The sequence below is a fragment of the Salmo salar genome, chromosome 04 (genome assembly GCF_965601325.2).
Source record: "Salmo salar chromosome 04, fSalSal1, whole genome shotgun sequence".
NCBI lineage: Eukaryota > Metazoa > Chordata > Actinopteri > Salmoniformes > Salmonidae > Salmo > Salmo salar.
The window spans coordinates 41,677,563-41,701,995 of record NC_138294.1 but is presented as its reverse complement, the minus strand read 5'-3'; the positions used below and the strand labels follow the sequence as shown (position 1 = coordinate 41,701,995).

Sequence of the window (24,433 nt, the reverse complement as noted above, 5' to 3'; positions counted from 1 at the left end):
TGGCAGACCACGTGTAACAACACCTGCACAGGATCTATACCTCCGAACATTACACCTGCGGGACAGGTACAGGATGGCAACAACAACTGCCCGAGTTACACCAGGAACACACCAGGAACGCACAATCCTGCCATAGGCTGAGAGAGGCTGGACTGAGGGCTTGTAGGCCTGTTGTAAGGCAGGTCCTCACCAGACATCACTGGCAACAACGTCGCCTATGGGCACAAACCCACCGTCGCTGGACCAGACAGGCCTGGCAAAAAGTGGTCTTCACTGACGAGTCACGGTTTTGTCTCACCAGGGGTGATGGTCAGATTCGCGTTTATTGTCGAAGGAATGAGCGTTACACCGAGGCCTGTACTCTGGAGCGGGATTGATTTGGAGGTGGAGGGTCCGTCATGGTCTGGGGCGGTGTGTCAACATCATCGAACTGAGCTTGTTGTCATTGCAGGCAATCTCAACTCTGTGCGTTACAGAGAAGACATCCTCATCCCTCATGTGGTACCCTTCCTGCAGGCTCATCCTGACATGACCCTCTAGCATGACAATGCCATCAGCCATACTGCTCGTTCTGTGCGTGATTTCTTGCAAGACAGGAATGTCAGTGTTCTGCCATGGCCAGCGAAGAGCCCGGATCTAAATCCCATTGAGCACGTCTGGGACCTGTTGGATCGTAGGGTGAGGGCTAGGGCCATTCCCCCCCAGAAATGTCCGGGAACTTGCAGGTGCCTTGGTGGAAGAGTCAGGTAACATCTCACAGCATGAACTAGCAAATCTGGTGCAGTCCATGAGGAGGAGAAGCACTGCAGTACTTAATGCAGCTGGCGGCCACACCAGATACTGACTGTTACTTTTGATTGTACGTAAACTTCTGACCCACTGGGGATGTGATGAAAGAAATAAAAGCTGAAATAAATCATTCTCTCTACTATTATTTGGACATTTCACATTCTTAATATAAAGTGGTGATCCTAACTGACCTAAGACAGGGAATTTTTATTAGGATTAAATGTCATGAATTGTGAAAAACAGAGTTTAAATGTATTTTGCTAAGGTGTATGTAAACTTCTGACTTCAACTGTACACTACCGGTCAAAGGTTTTAGAACACCTACTCATTCAAGGGTTTTTCTTTATTTTTACTACTTTCTACATTGTAGAATAATAGTGAAGACATATGGAATCATGAAGTAGCAGAAAAAGTGTTAATCAGATTCTTCAAATATCCACCTTGGCCAGGTCATCTGATGCAGTACTCCATCACTCTCCTTCTTGGTAAAATAGCCCTTACACAGCCTGGAGGTGTGTTGGGTTATTGTCCTGTTAAAAAACTAATCATAGTCCCACTAAGCCCAAACCAGATGAGATGGCGTATCGCTGCAGAATGCTGTGGTAGCCATGCTGGTTAAGTGTGCCTTGAATTCGAAATAAATCACAGACAGTGTCACCAGCAAAGCACTCCCACACCATAACACCACCTCCTTCATGCTTTACGGTGGGAAATACACATGTGGAGATCATCCCTTCACCCACACTGTCTCACATAGACACGGCGGTTGGAACCAAACATCTCCAGTTTGGACTCCAGACCAAAGGACACATCCCGTCTTGCCACCGCGCCAAGCGTCTCTCCGGGCCAGGGGGCGCAGCTGACCAGGGCCTGATTCACACAATCTCCTCTGAACAGTTGATGTTGAGATGTGTCTGTTACTTGAACTCTGTGAAGCATTCATTTGGGCTGCAATTTTTAAGGCTGGTAACTCTAATGAACTTCAGAGGTAACTCTGGGTCTTCCATTCCTGTGGCGGTCCTCATGAAAGCCAGTTTCATCATAGCGCTTGTTGGTTTTTGCGACTGCACTTGAAGAAGCTTTCAAATTTTTGAAAATTTCCGTATTGACTGACTTTCATGTCTTAAAGTAATGATGGACTGTTGTTTCTCTTAGTTTATTTGAGCTATTCTTGCCATAATATGGACTTGGTCTTTTACCAAATAGGGCTATATTCTGTATACCCCCTACCTTGTCACAACACAACTGATTGGCTGAAACGCATTAAGAAGGAAAGAAATTCCACAAATGAAGTTAAACAAGGCACACCTGTTAGTTGAAATGCATTCCAGGTGACTACCTCATGAAGCTGGTTGAGAGATTGCAAAGAGTGTGCAAAGCTGTCATCAAGGCAAAGGGTGGCTATTTGAAGAATCTCAAATATAACATTTATTTAGATTTCTTTTACACTTTTTTGCTTACTACATGATTCTATATGTGTTATTTCATAGTTTTGATGTCTTCACTATTATTCTACAATGTATAGAAAATAGTAAAAATAAAGAAAAACCCTTGAATAAGTAGGTGTTTTAAAACTTTTGACCGGGTAGTGTGTGTTGTACAAAAAAAAGTATATTATTAATTATTTGTCTTAGTTAAGAACAAATTGTCATCCAATAGGCTTTGATTCAATTTCCAATATCCCCTTCCACGTGGAAATTCTGTAAGAGTTATATGGAGGCCAATTAGATGGTGGTCCGAACGCATTCGGTCTCCTATTAACACTTTTTTTTTTTTACTTTTGATGCCAGCAAGTACAAGACTGGGAAGTAATCAAGACGGCTTGCATGATTAAGCCTCCTCCATGTATATCTCACTAGGTCAGGGTTTTTCAACCTCCATTTATCCACTTGTTCTAATGTATCCATGATCTGTGTGATCTCCTTAAGTGCATGAGGGTGATAGTTTGTAGAATGATTTCCTTTACGATCCATTGAGGTACTTAAAACCGTATTATAATCTCCCACCATAATGATAGATTATTTTGTTGCTTGTGAGCTCAATAGATTATTATATATATATTTGAAAAAGTGTGGATCGTCATTATTTGGCCCATATAGATTAATTAGCCAGATCTGTTTTTGGTCCAATAGCATATTTAAAATAATCCAACTTCCTTGCGAATCTGTTTGCACAATCGGATCAAATTTTTTATTAATTAGTAGAATCACCTCTTTTGAGTTTCTTTGCCCATGACAAAAATATATTTCTCCCTCCCAGTCCTTTTCCCACCCAACCTCATCTATATTTGTAGAATGAGTTTCCTGTAAACAATAGATATTATATTATTTTTCATGATCTGCTAAGCCATTACAATTATAACTTGCTATACTTATTTCCCCACTTACCATAATGATACCCAAGTTTTAATTATACTTACCACAACCAGTGTTTGTCAACTTACCATAAAAAGCACCATGATGATTAAGTGTCCATACAGTTGTACCATAATAATTTGCACTGTTAAGCATACAGTAGCTGCAACTTTGTAAACCTCCAATTGTCCTAATATTCCACCCACTAAAACCTCCCCCCATATCTGGGTCTGTTGTCACTAAGACCATGGTTCTTTGAAGAACCCTATCCCTCCACAAAGAACCCTTTTGGAACAATATTTTCTAAGAGTGCATAGCTACAGTGCCTTCAGAATGTATTCACACCTGTTGAATTTTTTCCCATTTTTTTGCGTTACAAAGTAGGATTAAAATGGTTTTAATTGTAATTTTTTTTGTCTACGCTAATGTATCTTGATTAGATAAGTATTCAAACCCCTGAATCAATATACCTTTGTCAGTGATTACAGCTGTGAGTCTTTCTGGGTAAGTCTCTAAGAGCTTTCCACACCTGGATTGTGCAACATTTGCCCATTATTCTTTTCAAAGTTCTTCAAGGTCTATCAAATTGGTTGTTGATCATTGCTAGACAACCATTTTCAGGTCTTGATATAGATTTTGAAGCAGATTTAAATAAAAATGGTAACTCGGCCACTCAGGAACATTCACTGTCTTCATGGTAAGCAACTCCAGAGTAGATTTGGCCTTGTCTTTTAGGTTATTTTCCTGCTGAAAGGTGAATTCATCTCCCACTGTCTGGTGGAAAGCAGACTGAACTCCCCACTTCCCCAGTCCAATTACAAGCATACCCATAACATGATACAGCCACCACTATGATTGAACATATGGATAGTGGTACTCAGTAATGTGTTGTATTGGATTTGCCCCGAACATAATACTTTTGTATTCAGGACAAAGAGTGAATTGCTTTGCCACATTTTTGCAGTATTGCTGTAGTGCCTTGTTGCAAACAGGATGCATGTTTTTAATATTTTTATTCTGTACAGGCTTCCTTCTTTTCACTCTATCAATTAGGTTAGTATTGTGGAGTAACTACAATGTTGTTTATCCATCCTTAAGTTTTCTCCTATCACAGCCAATAAACTCAGTAACTGTTTTAAAGCCAGCATTGGCCTCATGGTGAAATCCCTGAGCAGTTTCCTTCTCAGAGCTAGGAAGAACGCCTGTATCGTTGTAGTTACTGGATGTATTGATACATCTTCAAAAGGTGTTATTAATAATTTCACCATGCTCAAAGGGGATATTCAACGTCTGCTTTTTTTTTTACTCATCTACCAATAGCGAGGCATTGGAAAACATCCCTGGTCTTTGTGGTTGAATCTGTGTTTGAAATTCACTGTTCGACTCCTGAACTTATTTAGGCTTGCCATAACAAAGGGGTTGAATACTTATTAACTCAAGAAATTTTTGCTTTACATGTTTTAGTAATTTTTTTACAATTTGAAAAACATAATTCCACTTTGACATTATGGGGTATTGTGTGTAGGCCAGTGACAAAAAAGTCAAGAGTGTGAATACTTGTTGAACGCACTGTAGATACAGAAGAACAGATCCTCTCATACCCAGAAAACACCAGAAGGTTCTGTCCGTAGGTGAAAACAGATCTAAAGGATTGGAGTTCAAACTATCATTTATCTAATCTCCCATATCTACCTCTCAGCCTGTGACGTTGGCTCTAGTTTTGTTTTGAACATTGGTTGCCTCAAATGACTCACAGGGTATTTTTTGGGGAGGGTTGACATTTCAGGGTATTGTGTCTGAAGAGGACGGGACAACCCCAGCCCAGAGTCAATGATGTTGTGAAGGCCTCCTCTGCTGTGTCCTGTGGAGTGAGGCAAGACCTGTCTCAGTTTAGGGATTAGCCCCCAAGAGGAATGGCCATCACTCATTGGATCCCCCATGGCTGCCACATTCACCATGGACCCTTTAATGCTAAGGGCATTCATACTTAGTCATACACACACACACACACATGCACGCACGCACCTGCACAATGTAACACACATGCATTCATGCACGCAGGCAAAGACCGGATAACATTGTGTTTGGGTTTTTCTCTGTGATTTGGATGATTAGAAGATAAAACTGCCAACTCTCTCTCTCAATTCTCAGGCCTTTTCAAATGACTCACGTCCTGTGTTTCATGTTTTACTGTGTGTATGAGTGAAAGAGGGAGAGAAAGAGAGAGATGGAGAGAGAGAAAAAGAGAGAGAGGAAGGAAGAGAGAGTGGAAGAGATACAGTACTCACTTGGTAGGCACCAGGCCAGGGTGTTGAAGGAAGTTCTAGCACAAGTAAACACAGACACAGTCGGTGTGACAAGACCCTCATCTATACAGTCTGCTAAATGACTTAAATGTAAATGTAAATGTATACAGTATAATGTAGTAACAATAATACACTAGTATTACACTAGTCGTAGTGTTTCTTGTTGTGCAGTTTCATCCTGTTTGTTTACTACAAACCCTACTCCTGTGGTCCTCTCTCATTCTTTCTCTTATCTTACTTTCTCCTTCTCTCTCTCTCTCTCTCTCTCTCTCTCTCTCTCACTCACTCTCTCTTTTTCTCGCGTGTTGTGGTGCTGACTGGGCCGGGCAGGCTGCCCAGCACTACAGTAGGCCTGCCTGGACGTGCTTCAGCTCTGGGAGTCTTTTTTTAATGGAGCCCCAGCCCACAGCTAGCTGTGGAGCAGAGCAGAGCACACGCACACACACACACACAAGTAGGAGTCAGGCTCAGAAAGGGGGTTAAGTTTTAGTGTTTCAGTGAGTCAGGCAGACGCCAGACGGCCTGAGCCAGTCGAACTAGCAAGTCACGTCTGAGGCCTCCCCTCACCGCTCCTCCCATCCCCCTCTCCTCCTTCTCCTGTTCAAGCCTGTTTGTTGTCTGTCAGCGCCCGCCGAGGAGCTCTGCTCTGCTCTGTTCTGTTCTCAGCTCACTCTGAACTCATGGACCCCGGCCCTCTCACCAGCAAACCATTCCCCTCTCCCTCCCTCCCTCCCTCCCTCCGCCTCTCTCCCTCCCTGTCCGTGCCTCGAACCCTGCAACCTCCATCTCTCCCTCTCCCTTACGCACTGTCTCTCTAACACACACACACTCCTCCAGCCCCCTGTCTTCATCCTAGTTCTGGGCTTTTCTACCTACAGTGCCTCTCGAAAGTATTCAACCCCTTGAATTATTCCAAATGTTTTTGTGACAACCTGAATTCAAAATCAATTCAATTGTTTTTCTCACCCATCTACACACAATACCTCATAATGACGAAGTGAAAACATTTTAGTAGGTATTTTTGCAAATTTATTGAAACTGAAATACAGAAATATCTAATTTACTTAGGTGTTCATACCCCTGAGTCAATACTTTGTATAAGCACCTTTGGGGGCGATTTCAGCTTTGAGTATGGGTATGTCTGTATCAATCAATCAAATGTATTTATAAAGCCCTTTTTACATCAGCCGATGTCACAAAGTGCTATATAGAAACCCAGCCTAAAACCCCAAACAGCAAGCATTGCAGATGCACTGTAGAAGCACGGTGGCTTGGAAAAACTCCCTATAAAGGGAGGAACCTAGGAAGAAACCTAGATCGGAACCGGGCTCTGAGGGGTGGCCAATCCTCTTCTGGCTGTGCCGGGTTGAGATTATAACAGAACATGGCCAAGATGTTCAAACGTTCATAGACGACCAGCAGGGTCAAATAATAATAATAATAATCACCGTGGTTGTAGAGGGTGCAACAGATCAGCAGCTCAGGAAAAAAATGTCAGTTGGCTTTTCATAGCCAAGCATTAAGAGTTAGAGACAGCAGGTGCGGTAGAGAGAGAGTCGAAAACAGCAGATCCCGGACAAGGTAGCACGTACGGTGAACATGTTAGGGTTCCATAGCCGCAGACAGAACAGTTGAAGCTGGAGTAGCAGCACGACCAGGTGGACTGGGGACAGCAAGGAGTCATCAGGCCAGGTAGTCCTGAGGCAAGGTCCCAGGGCTCAGGTCCTCCGGGAGGGGAGGGAGAGGGAGAGAGACAATTAGAGGGAGCATACTTACATTCACACAGGACAGCAGATAAGACAAGAGAAATACAGCACATATAACAGACTGACCCTAGCCCTCCAACACATAAACTATTTCAGCATCTGGATTTGGGGATTTTCTTCCATTACTCCTTTCAGATTTCTCAAGCTATGTTAAGTTAGATGGGGAGCGGCAATGAACAGAAATCTTCAAGTCTTTCCGAAGATTTTCAATGGGATTCTATTTTGGGCTTTGGCTGGGCTACTCAAGGACTTTCACGTTCTTGTTCTGAAGCCATTCCAGCATTGCTTTGTCTGTTTGTTTGGGGTCATTGTCTTGTTGGACTGTAAATCTTTGCCCCCAGTCTAAGGTCATTTGCACTCTGAAGCAGGTTCTCATCAAGGATTTGTCTGTATTTGGCTCCATTCATTGTTCCCTCTATCCTTACCAGTCTCCTAGTCCCTGCCGCTAAATAGCATTCCCGTAGCATGATGCTGCCACCACCATGCTTCACGATAGGGAAGGTGTTATACGGGTGATGAGCTCTGCCTGGTTTTCTTTGCATTCAGGCCAAAGAGTTATATTTTTGCCTCACCAGACCACAGAAACGTTTGTCTTATGCGCTCAAAGTCTTTCACGTGCCTTTTTGCAAACTCCAGGGGTGCTGTCATGTGTCTTTTTCTCAGGAGTGGCTTCCATCTGGCCACCCTCCCATAAAGCCCAGATTGGTGAAATGCTGTAAAGACTGTAATCCTTCTGGCAGGTTCTCCCATCTCAGCCAAGGAACTCTGTAGTTCTGTCAGTGTGGTCATTGGGTTCTTGGTCACCTCCCTGACCAAGGTCCTTTTTGTCTGGTTACTATGTTTGGTCGGACGGACAGCTCTAGGTAGTTTTTTCCATTTCCAAATGATGGAGACCACTGTGCTCTTGGAAACTTTCAACTCTAGAAATTGTTTTATACCTTTCCCCAGATATATGTATCACAATGCTATCTCAGAGACCTATTGACAGTTCTTTGGACGTCATGGTATAGTTTCTGCTCTGACATGTACTGTCAACTGTTGGACCTTATCTCCCGCTCGTAGGGGCGGCAGGTAGCCTAGTGGTTAGCGCGTTGGACCAGTAACCGAGAGGTTGCTAGATTGAATCCCCGAGCTGACAAGATAAAAATCTGTTGTTCTGCCCCTGAACAAGGCAGTTAACCCACTGTTCCTAGACCTTCATTGTAAATAAGAATTTGTTCTTAACTGACTTGCCTAGTTAAATATAAAATATATACAGTTGAAGTCGGAAGTTTACATACACTTAGGTTGGAGTCATTAAAACTCATTTTTCAAACACTCCACAAATTTCTTGTTAACAAACTATAGTTTTGGCAAGTCGGTTAGGACATCTACTTTGTGCATGACACAAGTAATTTTCCAAACAATTGTTTACAGACAGATTATTTCACTTATAACTCACTGTATCACAATTCCAGTGGGTCAGAAGTTTACATACACTAAGATGACTGTGCCTTTAAACAGCTTGGAAATTCCAGAAAATGATGTCATGGCTTTAGAAGCTTCTGATAGGCTAATTGACATAATTTGAGGCAATTGGAGGTGTCCCTGTGGATGTATTTCAAGGCCTACCTTCAAACTCAGTGCCTCTTTGCTTGACATCATGGGAAAATCATAAGAAATCAGCCAAGACCTCAGAAAAACAATTGTAGTCCTCCACAAGTCTGGTTCATCCTTGGGAGCAATTTCCAAACGCCTGAAGGTACCACATTCATCTGTACAAACAATAGCATGCATGTATAAACTAGAGGTCGACCGATTAATCGGAATGGACGATTAATTAGGGCCGATTTCACGTTTTCATAACAATCGGAAATCAGTATTTTTGGGCACCGATTTGTCTGATAAAAAAAAACAACAACAAAAAAAAACAGTTTTAAAATTTTTTACACCTCTATTTAACTAGGCAAGTCAGTTAAGAACACATTCTTATTTTCAATGACGGCCTAGGAACAGTGGGTTAACTGCCTTGTTCAGGGGCAGAACGACAGATTTTTACCTTGTTAGTACAACGCTCTAACCACCTGCCTTACATTGCACCCCACGAGGAGCCTGCGTGGCAGGCTGACAACCTGTTACGCGAGGGCAGCAAGGAGCCAAGGTATATTGCTAGCTAGCATTAAACTTATAAAAAAAAATCAATCTTCACATAATCACTCGTTAACTACACATGGTTGATGATATTACTAGTTTATCTAGCGTGTCCTGCGTTGCATATAATCGATGCGGTGCCTGTTAGTTTCTCATCAAATCACAGCCTACTTCGCCAAACGGGTGATGATTTAGCACTGTCGTTGCACCTAACCATAAACATCAATGCCTTTCTTTAAAATCAATACACAAGTATATATTTTTAAACCTGCATATTTAGTTAATATTGCCTGCTAACATGAATTTCTTATAATAAGGGAAATTGTGTCACTTCTCTTGCGTTCCGGGCAAGCAGTCAGGGTATATGCAGCAGTTTGGGCCGCCTGGCTCGTTGCGAACTGTGTGAAGTCAATTTATTCCTAACAGGAACGTAATTAATTTGCCAGAATTGTACATAATTATGACATAACATTGAAGGTTGTACAATGTAACAGCAATATTTAGACTTAGGGATGCCACCCGTTTGATAAAATACGGAACGTATTTCACTGAAAGAATAAACGTTTTGTTTTCGAAATGATCGTTTCTGGATTCGACCATATTAATGACCAAAGGCTCGTATTTCTGTGTGATATTATGTTATAATTAAGTCTATGATTTGATATTTGATAGAGCAGTCTGACTGAGCGATGGTAGGCAGCAGCAGGCTCGTAAGCATTCATTCAAACAGCACTTTCGTGCGTTTGCCAGCAGCTCTTCGCAATTCTTCAAGCATTGAGCTGTTTATGACTTCAAGCCCATCAACTCCCGAGATTAGGCTGGTGTAACCGATGTGAAATGGCTAGCTAGTTAGCGGGGTGCGCGCTAATAGCGTTTCATTCGGTGACGTCTGTAACGGTCGTCGTATGAAGTAGACCAAGGCGAAGCGGGTTGAGTGCTCATATTTACTTTATTTGAGACACGTAACAAAAACAAGAAAACGAACGAACGACAAACAGTCTTGCAGGCTACACACAGCAATGCAAAAACAACTTCCCACAAAAGACAGGTGAAAAAAGGGCTACCTAAGTATGACTTCCAATCAGCAACAGCGATGTACAGCTGTTCCTGATTGAGAGCCATACCAGGCCAACAAAGAAATACACAACATAGAAAAACCATAGAAATACAAAACATAGAACAATACCCAAAAAACCCAGAACACATAAAACAAACACCCCTCTTACATAAATATATATCCCAACAAACCCCGAACCACATAAAACAAACACCCCCTGCCACGTCCTGACCAAACTACAATAACAAATAACCCCTTTACTGGTCAGGACGTGACAACGTCACTCGCTCTGAGACTTGGAGTAGTTGTTCCCCTTGCTCTGCAAGGGCCGCGGCTTTTGTGGAGCGATGGGTAACGATGCTTCGAGGGTGGCTGTTGTCGATGTGTTCCTGGTTCGAGCCCAGGTAGGGGCGAGGAGAGGGACGGAAGCTATACTGTTACACTGGCAATACTAAAGTGCCTATAAGAACATCCAATAGTCAAAGGTATATGAAATACAAATGGTATAGAGAGAAATAGTCCTATAATTCCTATAATCACTACAACCTAAAACTTCTTACCTGGGAATATTGACGACTCATGTTAAAAGGAACCACCAGCTTTCATGTTCTCATGTTCTGAGCAAGGAACTTAAACGTTAGCTTTTTTACATGGCACATATTGCACTTTTACTTTCTTCTCCAACACTTTGTTTTTGCATTATTTAAACCAAATTGAACATGTTTCATTATTTATTTGAGGCTAAATTGATTTTATTGATGTATTATATTAAGTTAAAATAAGTGTTCATTCAGTATTGTTGTTATTGTCATTATTACATTTTTTTTATTTAAAATCGTCCGATTAATCGGCATCGGCTTTGTTTGGCCCTCCAATAATCGGCATCGGTGTTGAAAAATCATATTCGGTCGACCTCTAGTATAAACACCATGGGACCACGCAGCCGTCATACCGCTCAGGAAGGAGGCGCGTTCTGTCTCCTAGAGATGAACGTACTTTGGTGCGAATGTGCAAATCAATCCCAGAACAACAGCAAAGGACCTTGTGATGATGCTGGAGGAAACAGGTACAAAAGTATCTATATCCACAGTAACCTAATAGGCCGCTCAGCAGGAAGAAGCCACTGCTCCAAAACCGCCATAAAAAAGCCAGACTACAGTTTGCAACTGCACATGGGGACAAAGATCGTACTTTTTGGAGAAATGTCCTCTGGTCTGATGAAACAAAAATAGAACTGTTTGGCCATAATGACCATCGTCATGTTTGGAGGAAAAAGGGGGAAGCTTGCAAGCCGAAGAACACCATCCCAACCGTGAAGCACGGGGTTAGCAGCATCATGTTGTGGGGGTGGTGCACTTCACAAAATAGATGGCATTATGAGGTAGAAAAATTATGTGGATGTATTGAAGCAACATCTCAAGACATCAGTCAGGAAGTTAAAGCTTGGTCGCAAATAGGTCTTCCAAATGGACAATGACCCCAAGCATACTTCCAAAGTTGTTGCAAAATGGCTTAAGGACAACAAAGTCAAGGTATTGGAGTGGCCATCACAAAGCCCTGACCTCAATCCTATTAAATTTGTGGGCAGAACTGAAAAAGTGTGTGCGAGCAAGGAGGCCTACAAACCTGACTCAGTTACACCAGCTCTGTCTGGAGGAATGGGCCAAAATTCACCCAACTGCTTGTGGAAGACTACCCGAAACGTTTGACCCAAGTTAAAAAATGTAAAGGCAATGCTACCAAATACTAATTGAGTGTATGTAAACTTCTGACCCACTGGGAATGTGATGAAAAATATAAAAGCTGAAATAAATCATTCTCTCTACTATTATTCTGACATTTCACATTCTTAAAATAAAGTGGTGATCCTAACTGACCTAAGACAGGGAATTTTTACTTGGATTAAAGGTCAGGAATTGTGAAACTGAGTTTAAATGTATTTGGCTAAGGTGTATGTAAACTTCTGACTTCAACTGTATATATAGACAGGTGTGTTTCTTTCTAAATCATGCACGAACAATTGACCACAGGTGGACTACAATCAAAATGTAGTGGCATCTCAAGGATGATCAATTTAATTTGGATGCTCCTGGGGGGGTGCAACTCAATATTAGGAAGGTGTTCCTAATGATTTGTCCATTCAGTGAATAGTGTAGAGAATTATTGTACCAACCTAAACCGCTGTGAAATATCTTTTCCTTAACCAAAAATATAGTTTTTTCAGCTGTTTGAAGCTGGTGTGCAAAACCTTAAGTAAAATACGTAAAAATGAAACTTAAGATCGGGAAGCATAGATATAGCTCAAAAAGAACAGATCCCCAGTTTTTTAGACTTGCTTTCATTGAGAATTACAGATCGATAACTTACATTTTTATGTGCATTTGGTAGGGTTGCCTGAAAAGTTGCATATTACAGCTTTAAAGGAAAGAATTCAACAACCATGTTTTTGTCACTAACAAATACATTCATGGGTGTTAACTCTACAATTTACTCAAAAAGAAAAGGAACACCGAGAAATATGCAAGTTATACTTTACACCAAACAACACCCAAAAATGATTTCCTGTAAAACTACAGGTTTTAATTTATTACACTGGAAAGTGTAACAGAGTCAGTACTAAGCAAAGTGAGTCCAGTTTACTCTAAATCAAGTGTTATGTTTTACACTGTAGGTGTTGCGTATTACTTTACAGTAGAGCTCTGCAAACACCACAATCGAGTTTCTTCGAACACTTTAAGATTACAATGGGCAACACTGCAACAGAGTTAAATATTGAACAATTTCGAAAGTGTTATTTTAACACCAGTACAGTGGGACTCATTTGTTCACAGACAATAGTGTACATTTTACTTTCAGAGCATTTATTTAGCTGTGTGTAAGTAGCTCCTTTGCTGTGTGAATGTGGCTTAGGGGGCAGCCGTCTTTACAGGAGGACTGACAGTCATGACCTTGCTGGATTAAGTGGTCGGATGCTGACCTGCTGGCCTCTCTCCTTGTTCCTCTTCTTTCCCTTTCTCCTCCCTTATCCCTTTGCTTTCCCCTCCTCCACCCTCAACCCTTGACAAGTTTTCTTGCCTGAAGTGGCACACATGAAAGTTAGGGGCTAACTTCCTGTCTGACTGGATGGGATGTTAAAGGGACAATCACAGAGGAGCTTCTTTGCTTGGTTAGGGAGTAATATCTCTTCTTTGTTCAACTTGATTGTTGCTAATATTAGATGTAGTTCAGATGCTGTGATTTCATTTTCAAGCATGGCGTGCAATGATGTTGTTACAAAGATGTTTTGAGAATATAAAGCTTGCAAACAAGTTATGTTAAGTTTATGCATTCATTTTTTATTGTTATTTATTTTATTTTTTATTATTTAAATTCAGAGGATTCACACAATACATTTATAGATATATATTTTTTAAATAAATAATATGATAAAAGCAAATAAATGAATATTACATAGTAAATCTACTGAACAATACATATAGCCTCAGAAATAGTTAAAAATTATTAATACACATTCATGGATTGTAAAGGCCCGTTGGTTAAGAGTTCAGAAATGTCCGCTGCTGCTTTTTTCCATGTGTCCAGAGTGGACACCTTGGCCCTGTGCATCCTGGCCGTGGAGAGTTAAATGTGAGCAGCCATTATTGCAATGGTAACGGATGAGGTGGAATCCACCTTTACACAATCATTTTCTTAGCAGCCTGTGGTTCCTGCCAACCACACTCTCTGTTGGCGCTCTGACAAGTGCAAATCAGAGTCATCACAAAGCAACCTCACTATTGGATCTAATGACATTATTTTATCTATAAGTAGAGTACAACTCCTTTTGAGGGGTGTCTGTCCGTTAGAAGTTTGACCAATGGGTGTACTGCTAATTCTGCTCCCCAGGGGACCCCAAAGGCTCGCATGGATAGGCGGAGTTGAAGGTAAAGACAAAATAATGAACCTGGGACATTAAAACAGTGGCAGATTTCCTGGAAACTGAGGGGTCCATTTACATTGAATATGTCTTTGAAAGTATAGATACCCTTCTTAGACTGGGGCGGCAGCGTAGCCTAGTGGTTAGAGCGTTGGACTAGTAGCCGAAAGGTTGCAAGTTAGAATCCCCGAGCTGACAAGGTACAAATCTGTCGTTCTGCCCCTGAACAAGGCAGTTAACCCACTGTTTCTAGGCCGTCATTGAAAATAAGAATTTGTTCTTAACTGACTTGCCTAGTTAAATAAAGAAAAAATGTAATATCTGATATTGTCACGTCCTGACCAGCAGAGGGAGTAATTGTATTAGTTTTGGTCAGGACGTGGCAGAGGAGGGTTTGTGTTTTGTATGTATTTCTACATTCTGTCTAGTTTAGTTTTTCTATGTTTAGGATTGGGTGATGGACTCTCAATTGGAGGCAGGTGTTTCTAGTTGCCTCTGATTGAGAGTCCTATATATAGGTGTGTGTTTGGTTTGGTATTTTGTGGGTAGTTGTCTTTAGCACTGCTGTAGTAAGTATAGCCTGTTAAACTGTCGGTCTGTCGTTCTTCGTTTTGTTGTTTTGGTATTCACTTTATTTAAAATAAATATTCAAGATGAGCATCCACATTCCTGCTGCGTTTTGGTCCTCTTTACCCGAAGACAGACGTTACAGAACTACCCACCACAAAAGGACCAAGCAGCGGAGGAAGGAGCAATGGGTATTCGATATGGACTGGCGGGAGAAATGGACCTGGGAGGAGATTATGGATGGGGCAGGACCTTGGCACCAGGCTGGGGAATACCGTCGCCCAAGGGAAGAGATAGAGGAGGCCAAGGCAGAGAGGCGTCGATATGAGGCCATGTACGCGCTGAGGGAGAAGCACGAGAGGCACCCCCAATAAAAAAAATTGGGGGGTCACACGGGTAGTTTGGCTAGGCCAAGGAAGAGCCATAAGCCAGCTATCCGTGCTTACAGGAAGGAACGTATGGAGTGGAGGGCGCCGAGTTGTGAAGAAGTGCGCACGATCTCGCCCATACGTACGCACAGTCCAGTGCGAGTTTTTCCAGCCCCTCGCAGATGCCGTGCTAGAGTGGGCATCCAGCCTGGTAGGAGGATGCCTGCGCAGCGCGTCTGGTTGCCGGTACGCCTCCTAGGACCAGGCTACCCTACGCCCGCTCTATGCACGGTAACCATCAAGCCCCTGCACAGCCCAGTTCGCCCTGTACTAGCACCCCGCTCGTACAGGGCTGCTAGTTCCATCCAGCCAGGACGGGTTGTGCAGGAGGTGCGAGCAAGACCACCTATGCGCCTCCAGGGCCCAGTCTTTCCAGTTCCCGTCTCTCGTGCTGACCCGGAAGTGCGTACCTCCAGTCTGGCACGACCAGTACCAGCACCACGCATCAAGCTTCCAAGAAGTCAGCCTAGTCCTACTCAGCCTGTTCCCGCTCCTCACACTAGCCCTGAGGTGCGTGTCCCCAGGCTGGTACCTCCACTATCAGCCCCACGCATCAGGCTTCCAGTGCGTCAGACGTCCAGAGTGTCCGGCAACAGTGCCTCGTCCAGAGTGTCCGGCAACAGTCCCTCGTCCAGAGTGTCCGGCAACAGTGCCTCGTCCAGAGTGTCCGGAACCGGGGGAGACGGCCCACTGTCCGGAACCGGGAGGGGACGGCCCGCGACCCGGAACTGGGGGAGACGGCCCACTGTCCGGAACCGGGGGAGACGGCCCGCGACCCGGAACCGGGTGAGTCTGCATGTGATCCGGGACCGAGCGAATTTAAATATAACTTTGAACTGTGTGAGTCTGCTTACAGCTCGAAACCGAACGAGTCTACCTACAACCTGGAACTGAGTGAGTTTGCCTACGGTCCAGAACCAAGAGACTCTGTCTACAGTCTGGAGGACAGTAGGCCGGAGCCAAAGCCACCTCCAGTATAGGTGGGTTGGGGAGGGGGGGTGTTGCACAGGTGCCGTCGTTGACGGCAGCCACCCTCCCTTTAGTTAGGGGGATATTTTTGTTGTTTGGGGGTTTTTGTGTTTTCTTTTGAGGTGCATTCGGGGTCTGCACCTTTAGGGGGGGGGGGGGGGGGGGTACTGTCACGTCCTGACCAGCAGAGGGAGTATTAGTTTTGGTCAGGACGTGGCAGAGGAGGGTTTGTGTTTTGTATGTATTTCTACGTTTTGTCTAGTTTAGTTTTTCTATGTTTAGGATTGGGTGTTGGACTCTCAATTGGAGGCAGGTGTTTCTAGTTGCCTCTGATTGAGAGTCCTATATATAGGTGTGTGTTTGGTTTGGTATTTTGTGGGTAGTTGTCTTTAGCACTGCTGTAGTAAGTATAGCCTGTCAAACTGTCGGTTTGTCATTCTTCGTTTTGTTGTTTTGGTATTCACTTTATTTAAAATAAATATTCAAGATGAGCATCCACATTCCTGCTGCGTTTTGGTCCTCTCTACTCGAAGACAGACGTTACAGATATAAATGGTTTTCTTACACGCTAAGAATTCTTTATTACGCCATATTGTAGAGTATGAATGCCATTGTCATTTAATACTTGTTACCATGGATGTAGCTCCGAATATAAACATACACTCTATATGCAAAAGTATGTGGACACCCCTTCAAATTAGTGGAATCGGATATTTCAGCCACACCTGTTGCTGAATCGAGCACACAGCCATGTAATCTCCATAGACAAACATTGGCAGTAGAATGCCCTTACTGAAGAGCTCAGTGACTTTCAACGTGGCACCGTCATAGGATGCCACCTTTCCAACAAGTCAGTTCGTAAAATGTCTGCCCTGCTAGAGCTGCCCCGATCAACTATAAAAGGGCTGTAAGTGGAAATGTCTAGGAGCAACAACGGCTCAGCCGCGAAGTGGTAGGCCACACAAGCTCACAAAACGGGATTGCCGAGTGCTGAAGCGCGTAGTGCGTAACAATTGTCTGTCCTTGGTTGCAACACTCACTACCAAGTTCCAAACTGCCTCTGGAAGCAACATCAGCACAAGAAGTGTTCTTCGGGAGCTTCATGAAATCGGTTTCCATGGCCAAGCCTAAGATCACCATGCATAATGCAAAGCGTCAGCTGGAGTGGTGTACCGACATTGGACTCTGGAGCAGTGGAAATGCGATCTTTGGAGTGATCACGCTTCACCATCTGGCAGTCCGATGGACGAATCTGGGTTTGGCAGATGCCAGGAAAACGCTACCTGCCCCAATGCATAGTGGCAACTGTAAAGTTTTGTGGAGGAGGAATAATGGTCAGGGGCTGTTTTTCATGGTTCGGGCTAGGCCCCTTAGTTCCAGTGAAGGGAAATCTTAATGCTAAAGCATACAATGACATTCTAGATAATTTGTATTTGTAGTCAACTCCCCCCACTCTTGAGCACATCTTCATGTGTGTGACACTATTGAACATGGGTCAAAAGGCAAACAAAAGTATTATCTTAGTTTTTTCGCTGGTAGACAGTGTCCTTTTCCGGTGGACAGTGTCTTGAACACCTTTAATTGAACTGCAGGAAAACAGTGCCCGACAGGAGGGGGTGAAGGACACTGTACCGGTCTACGGCTAGCTAGCTAGCTACCGTTGTTGCCCCCGCCCCTTCTTCTGTGGGGGTTATTGGCGGCTGGCATCCAACTTTATTTTCCATTAATGGCACCTAATGTACTGGAGCACCCCACCTCCTGCCTGTCCTAGCTTAAAAATGTACCAATATAAGTATAAAAAGGGGTTCATGAAGATGCAGGAATGCCCACATGCAGGAATGCCCCGAATTGCACCCTTCTCCAGATTGATGATGTATGTCACGCAGCTGAGAATTGAGTGGGGAAGAATGTATTTGTTTCAATTAGTTCCCAGCTAGCAACATCAGCAGCATGGCACTAGATACAACTTGTAAAAGAAGTGATATTTATTTCTAGAGGCAAAGGAAAAAATTACTTGTTGTATTGGTCACCTACTGGAATCTGGATTTCACCTTGACATGCCAATTAGCTAACGTAATGACAAGCTGGTGTGAATGACTAGTGCAATGGTTTTGGATCGAGGTGCTTCCCCATTGAGACCCTTTTAAATTACTAGAGGCTCTGTCGTAAACCAGCAACGTTCCAGAATGGAGTGAAAATGGCAGCCATATTGTCTAATTGGAATGAATGGTTTTAGAGGCATAATCCAGATTTTTACTTATGCAGGAAAATAAAAAGCACGTGATATTTTAGAAATTAGGTAATAGAATTATTGTCAACCTAAAATATTGTCATACAATTATATGGGTTTATACAAATGTTCTGTATAAATAGCCTCCTAAACTGATGTAAACAGACCATACATTTCTGCTTTCTTGGAAAGCTGTGAGTACTATTATATGATACAATATCAGTACTTGTTGCATTTATGACTTGTCTGAGTCCTATCATCAACATGTTGGCATATTGCCAGTTAATTTGAAAATTAATGGAATCATTCCTCTAAAACTGTCTGGCTAGCTATCTAACAAACATACAGTGCAGATCAATTCTTCATATTCATTATTTGTCTTTTCACAGCACTGGCAACAATATCTTATCACAGTACTGGCAAACCACGGTTGACCAACTCCCTGACCAAAATGGCTGACCTTTATCCCATCATAAGAAGGTTCATGTCCATTCTAGTTTTTTGATTCCTAATTCTATGTGCTTCCCATTGTTGCTTCCAATGACTGTATATATGAAGTTGCTTCCCACTGGGTAGCAGTTGCACTTGCTTCACCGGGCAGCTGGATCACTTGTCGCTGGTGGTAGCTAACGTACATGGCCAATTTATTCCATCCCACTTGATTATATTTAGAGTTGAATAGCAGCCTGCACGAGAAATAACTTGTAATATTGGTAGTAACCATCTGGATGTCACGTGATACCGTTTACTGCTCAATGGGGAGAGTTTGCGCTGCAAGCCTGCAACACAACAACACGTGGTGAATTCTTCGCTCCCGAGTACTGATTGCCCAGCACTGCTGTCCTGCAGTAACTTAAAGGGAAGTAGCTAGAATAGTGTAGCTAATATCAGGCCAGGGTGACAGCTAAAGCACATGTATTGTTTTGTAGCCCGATTAAAAAAACGAATGATTCTGAAAACTCCCAAGTCCCAACTTCGGCAACAAGTTTCAAATTGTCGCTGATATTTCTAGCCATAAGCATAAGCTAGCTGGGGAGGGCTGACGGCTCATTAGGATGACTGACTGAACTGACTGAAACCAATCCGTTCATCCCCACTCAACTTTTGCTGCGCGACATACGTCATTCATTTTGGGCGTGTCTATATCGCCTCTTCCGTTCTACGAGAAGTCTGAGTCAGTCAGTAAATCATGAGAGTTTTCAGGTGCAACTTTACTAACAATGGTTTTGGGAAATAGCTCTGAGATTTATCGATGCTCCTTTGAAGGAGCCACTCTCCCTCCCTATTGTTATTCTCACTTCTCTTCCTCTTGAAGAGCATTACTCTCTAGCTCTCTTCAGCACAACTGGATCCCTGTTTTCCTGCTTAACTGCTCACAAGTGAACCGTGAAGGACATCACTGCATAGGTCTTCAGACCCTGTTAGAAGTGAGTAAAGACCGCAAGGTTTTTGCTTGGGGTAGAAATTGCTTTTCTCAGTCTCAGTTGGTAGCTATTTTAGACTCAGGTCAACTTGGCTAGCTCACTAAGAAGAAAGCTATCTTCATTAGCATACTCAACCTGCAACACGGTAGCATTGCTAGCTCACCTTCTCTCGTCTAGCTTAACCTACATTCACCCTTTTGTTTGAACCGACCGTCTCAGCCTCACAGCTCCTTCACTACCTGAAGGCTAACTCTGCCACCACACGGTTTCCTTCAGCCAGCACTAAGCTAGCTACAGCACACCTTCACCACGAGGTAGTTGCTAGCTAGCTAACGCCCCACTAGCCTCATGGCTATAGCGTTCTACTCATTGAATCAGATGTCTCATTCATCACTAAACCGACTGATATTGTCACAGGCGTCAAAATGAGTAGACCAAGGTGCAGCGTGGAATATGTTCATCTTGATGTTTAATGCAAAAATTATCACTTACAAATTAAACAAAAATGACAGCAGACAGTTCCGTCAGGTACTCACAACTAAATGGAAAACAACCACCCACAAAACCCAAAGGAAAACAGGCTGCCTAAGTATGGTTTCCAATCAGAGACAACGAAAGACACCTGCCTCTGATTGGAAACCACACTCGGCCAAACCTGGAAAACGAACATAGAAAATGAAAACTAGAACACATTCCCCAAACACCCAGACCATACTACTATGGCAAATGACCCTTTTCACTGGTCAGGACGTGACAGATATTGCCAACTACTTTAATTAAGATTAATTGGCAAACTTAGGCATGACATGCCAGCAACAAACGCTGACACTACATCGCTCCAGTTTTCCCCCTGGAGGGCGCTGCCATATTCGCTTCCCCGTTCTACGGGGCTCTGAGGGAGCTTTTTTTCCCTCTATATGGCAAAGATGACTTGGCTCTGTTATGGAGAACACTCTCCATTGAGCTAGTGATCAATCGGTATAGTAATTTATTACTACAGCTGTCTGGTACTCCCGAGTCCACAAAAAGTTTGGTTCACGCCACCAGACCATTCATTACCTGCTCTGCCTTCCCCTCTTACGGGAGTGAGCGGCTGAGGTTATATCTTTGCTTTTGACAACCCTCCATTGAGCAGGTCCAAGGCATACCAGTCAGCTAGCTGTCCTACTGCCCAGGATCAGGAATACTACGCCGCAGTCATTTCCTTCTTCCTTTGGCTACATTGCCTGACGTCTTATGTAATGCCGCAGCCCCGAGAGAGACTGCTTCCTGCATCTATCCGGACTGACTTGCTGCAGCCTGGTAGAAGCTATGACCCTGTGAGGGCCCTGGAAGACCCCACCCTCAAAACGGTGACCATGCCATTTGGCGTGGGAGAGCTGACACACCCATGAAATAGGGTGATGCCGTATGCTTTTCCTTCTATGTTACCTATCCTCCCTTTTCCGTCCAGTGACTTTCCAGTTGGCAGTTACACCCTGCTCACGACCAGTCCTGGCTGCTATCATCATGCAGGTTTTGTACCCTAGCATACTAAGCAATTCTCTACCCTCACCCGGATGCTATAGCCCTTTGGGCATAGCCGGTGAGAGAAGGGGAAAAAATTAAGAAAAAAGAAAGGAAGACAGCGCCGTGACTCTTGGAAAATAGTGCCAAACAGTGTTCGCTCTATGCTGCTCACGGGCTCGCAGCTCCCCTTCGGACTGCGACGCAGATGAAATATCAGCCCATGCAGAGATGCGCGAGATTGAACTTCACTCAACTTTCGATAGTTTTCCCCTTTAGTTAACACTGTCAACGTTTCACTCTGCTGTGGCTATTGTGCTCAAATTAATGCGATATTACAGTGGTTCGTCCTTTAAAAGTTGCAGCGTGCCGCGGCACAGCTTGCATGGTGCTGCAGAATTCTATGGCACATTATTTAAGTGTCAACCACTGGTACCATTAATGCTAGTTAGTGCTAGTTTGACCACCAGAGGCCATCTTTGAGAAGCATTTGATAGCCTTCAATAGTGGCTGTACTAGAGAATTGAAAAAAAAATGTTTGTATATGGGACTGATTTTAAGAAATGTTGCTTAATTCATTTGATTAATATTATCGTGTTTCTATTCCAAGAAAAATGAAAAACCCTCTAGGTTTCAGTTAGGATGGAATGGAAAATATGGTGCTGTACAACGTGACGGACGGGAGTTGGCTACAGTACTGGGCTATTTAGCTATAGAATCCCTGTGTCGTGCGGGCATGCGGGAGACTGGGGTTCAATTCCCCAACGGGGAGGAAGGAGTAGGCTGTCCTTGTAAATAAGAATTTGTTCTTAACTGACTTGCCTAGTTAAATAAATGTTACACTAAGGGTATATACCCTAATTGTAGTCTAACCAATACCCAAACGGAGATTCAGTGAAGATAAAAATCAAATTGATTTATCAAGACCAGTCCCCATGCTTGTCTCAGAGCAGCGCAATGGTGCTAAAATAGTTGTAGGCTATTGCTTAAAATCATATTGCTTCTAACTTCAATATGCTCTTTAAATAAATAAGACCTACACCACTTTTAACAGCACATTACTCAACACTAGTGAGACTGATGTCGCCTACGGTAGGCCTACAGTATATCGAAAAATATGACGTGACTCTCCGCCAATAATTACATATAGGGGATTGGAGGATTCTAAATTAAAACCAAAAGCCGCCTCATTGGTCTCCCGGTGGCGGCCGGCACGGGTATCGAACCTGCATCTGTAGCAATGCATTTTGCACTGCGGGAGCCCCAATCCACTCGGGAGCCCCCATCCACAAAGTATCAAAAGGTGTTGGTAAAGGTATATTGTCCTGCTAATAGCCCATAATGAAAACGAAAGTGAGCGATTTGTAATCTGAATAAAGGCCAAAATAAAACATTAAAAACATTTATTTCTGTTTTTAGAGGGAGAGAAATGCTGGGCCAATTGTGCACCGCCCATAAAGGCCAAAATATAGCCCTGCTAATAGCCATAATGGCACTGTACAACGTGACCGTGTGTGTTTGAAAGACTATTTTCCAGTAAGCAACAATTTGTTTACCTTCATTAGACAACTTTGTTCCAATATTTTTGTAATTTATTCCCATAGTATGGAGCCATAACTAAATAAACATCGGCATTTTGAAAAAGTATTTTCATCATTATTTTATTAACGAAAGCATAAAGATGCTGTTAAAGAAATAGAGTACTGTACAGTATATGCTTTTACATTTGGAAAATAACGCATTTAAAGCATTTTGAAGATATAAGCCACCTGCATTTGTTTATCAGGCTATAGCAGAACAGCATAACGGTCCGGACGGCCCAGTCGGTCAAGTTCTGTTGTCAGAAGAGGAATGGAAATGTCAGGGTGAACCGACCTGATGAACCCGCCAGGTATGTTGACTCGGCTTGTTGGAGGTGGAGTTCCAGAGCTCACAGGTGTGCCTTGCATGGATTGTGACTCCATCTCGTTCCTTTCCCTCTTCAACACGTCATTCTCCGCCTGTCTCTCCGCCAATGCCGCCTGGCTCTGGACCAATGCATCAGCTGTCGCCCGTATCTCTTCCCCTCCGATAATGTTTCATTTTCTGCTGGTCTGCCTTCAATGACTCGATCTCGGTCTTCAAAGTTTGAATCTGATCCATGTGCACCTTCATCAGATGAGCAGAATGGTACCGCCCTGAGCCTCCATCGATTACAGTGGCCTATGATAGAAACGGTAGATCAATTAAGAGTTAAAAGTGACTCCAACACACAAATGCTGCGTACACATTTTAAGAATCTAGCAAAACGAACCACTTTCTTGGTAACGATGTGTTTTTTTTCAGTGCTGCCCGTTGTCCAGCCCTTTGTCCACTGATCTCCACGGATGGTTGTCGGCATGTTTGTATGCTCTGCAAAAACACATTCACGTTTTTAGTACATAATCATTTATATTTTTATTTTATTTATTTAACTTTTATTTAATTATCCATTTTATTACACAGTATGCCTACACATTGATAGGTTATATATATATTTTTAAGAAAATGCACTGAAACCAAAATACCTTTAGTTTTGGTGATTCTCTCAGCTCCGACTAATTTTCAAGTCCTCTCGTGGTTACGGTCCTAATCCTGGAATGGGTAGAACCATAGAAAGAAGCTGGCTTGATGAAAACAATGTCCATTTGGTATGTTCTCTTTGGTCGCAATGTTGTTTTTTGCGGGTAGGGGGATGTTCACACCTATAGTAGCCGGGCTATAAAGAGTCTATTGTCCTGCTAATCGGCTACAAGTGTTTGAAAACCTGTTTTCAAAATGCCACCAGCTGTCCATCACTACTGTAAATAAAAACACAACATCTTGTTTACATTCTTTATTTTAACCATAATGTCACAAATAATTTGAATCTACCTTTCCAATTACTTTTAGAGTTTGGGATTTACAAATGTGTGCTTTTCATGTCATTTTTCGTTAAATCCAGTTCAGATTTAAGTATAACTTTTGAATGAC

At 43.0% G+C, this 24,433-nt stretch overlaps 1 protein-coding gene and 1 long non-coding RNA gene across 2 annotated transcripts in view; one reads left to right on the top strand and one right to left on the bottom strand.

Moving 5' to 3' along the window:
- The window catches only part of LOC106602890 (forkhead box protein O1-A), a 90,362-nt gene that overhangs the window by 40,214 nt on the left and 25,715 nt on the right, over nt 1-24,433 (top strand). The gene's annotated exons all lie outside the window — the stretch shown is intronic.
- Nucleotides 23,094-24,061, bottom strand: LOC123742445 (uncharacterized). The gene is made up of 3 exons (XR_006769604.2): nt 23,989-24,061; nt 23,736-23,833; nt 23,094-23,644 (listed from the first exon to the last, which is right to left on the bottom strand). It is a non-coding gene; the product is annotated as an uncharacterized LOC123742445 (long non-coding RNA).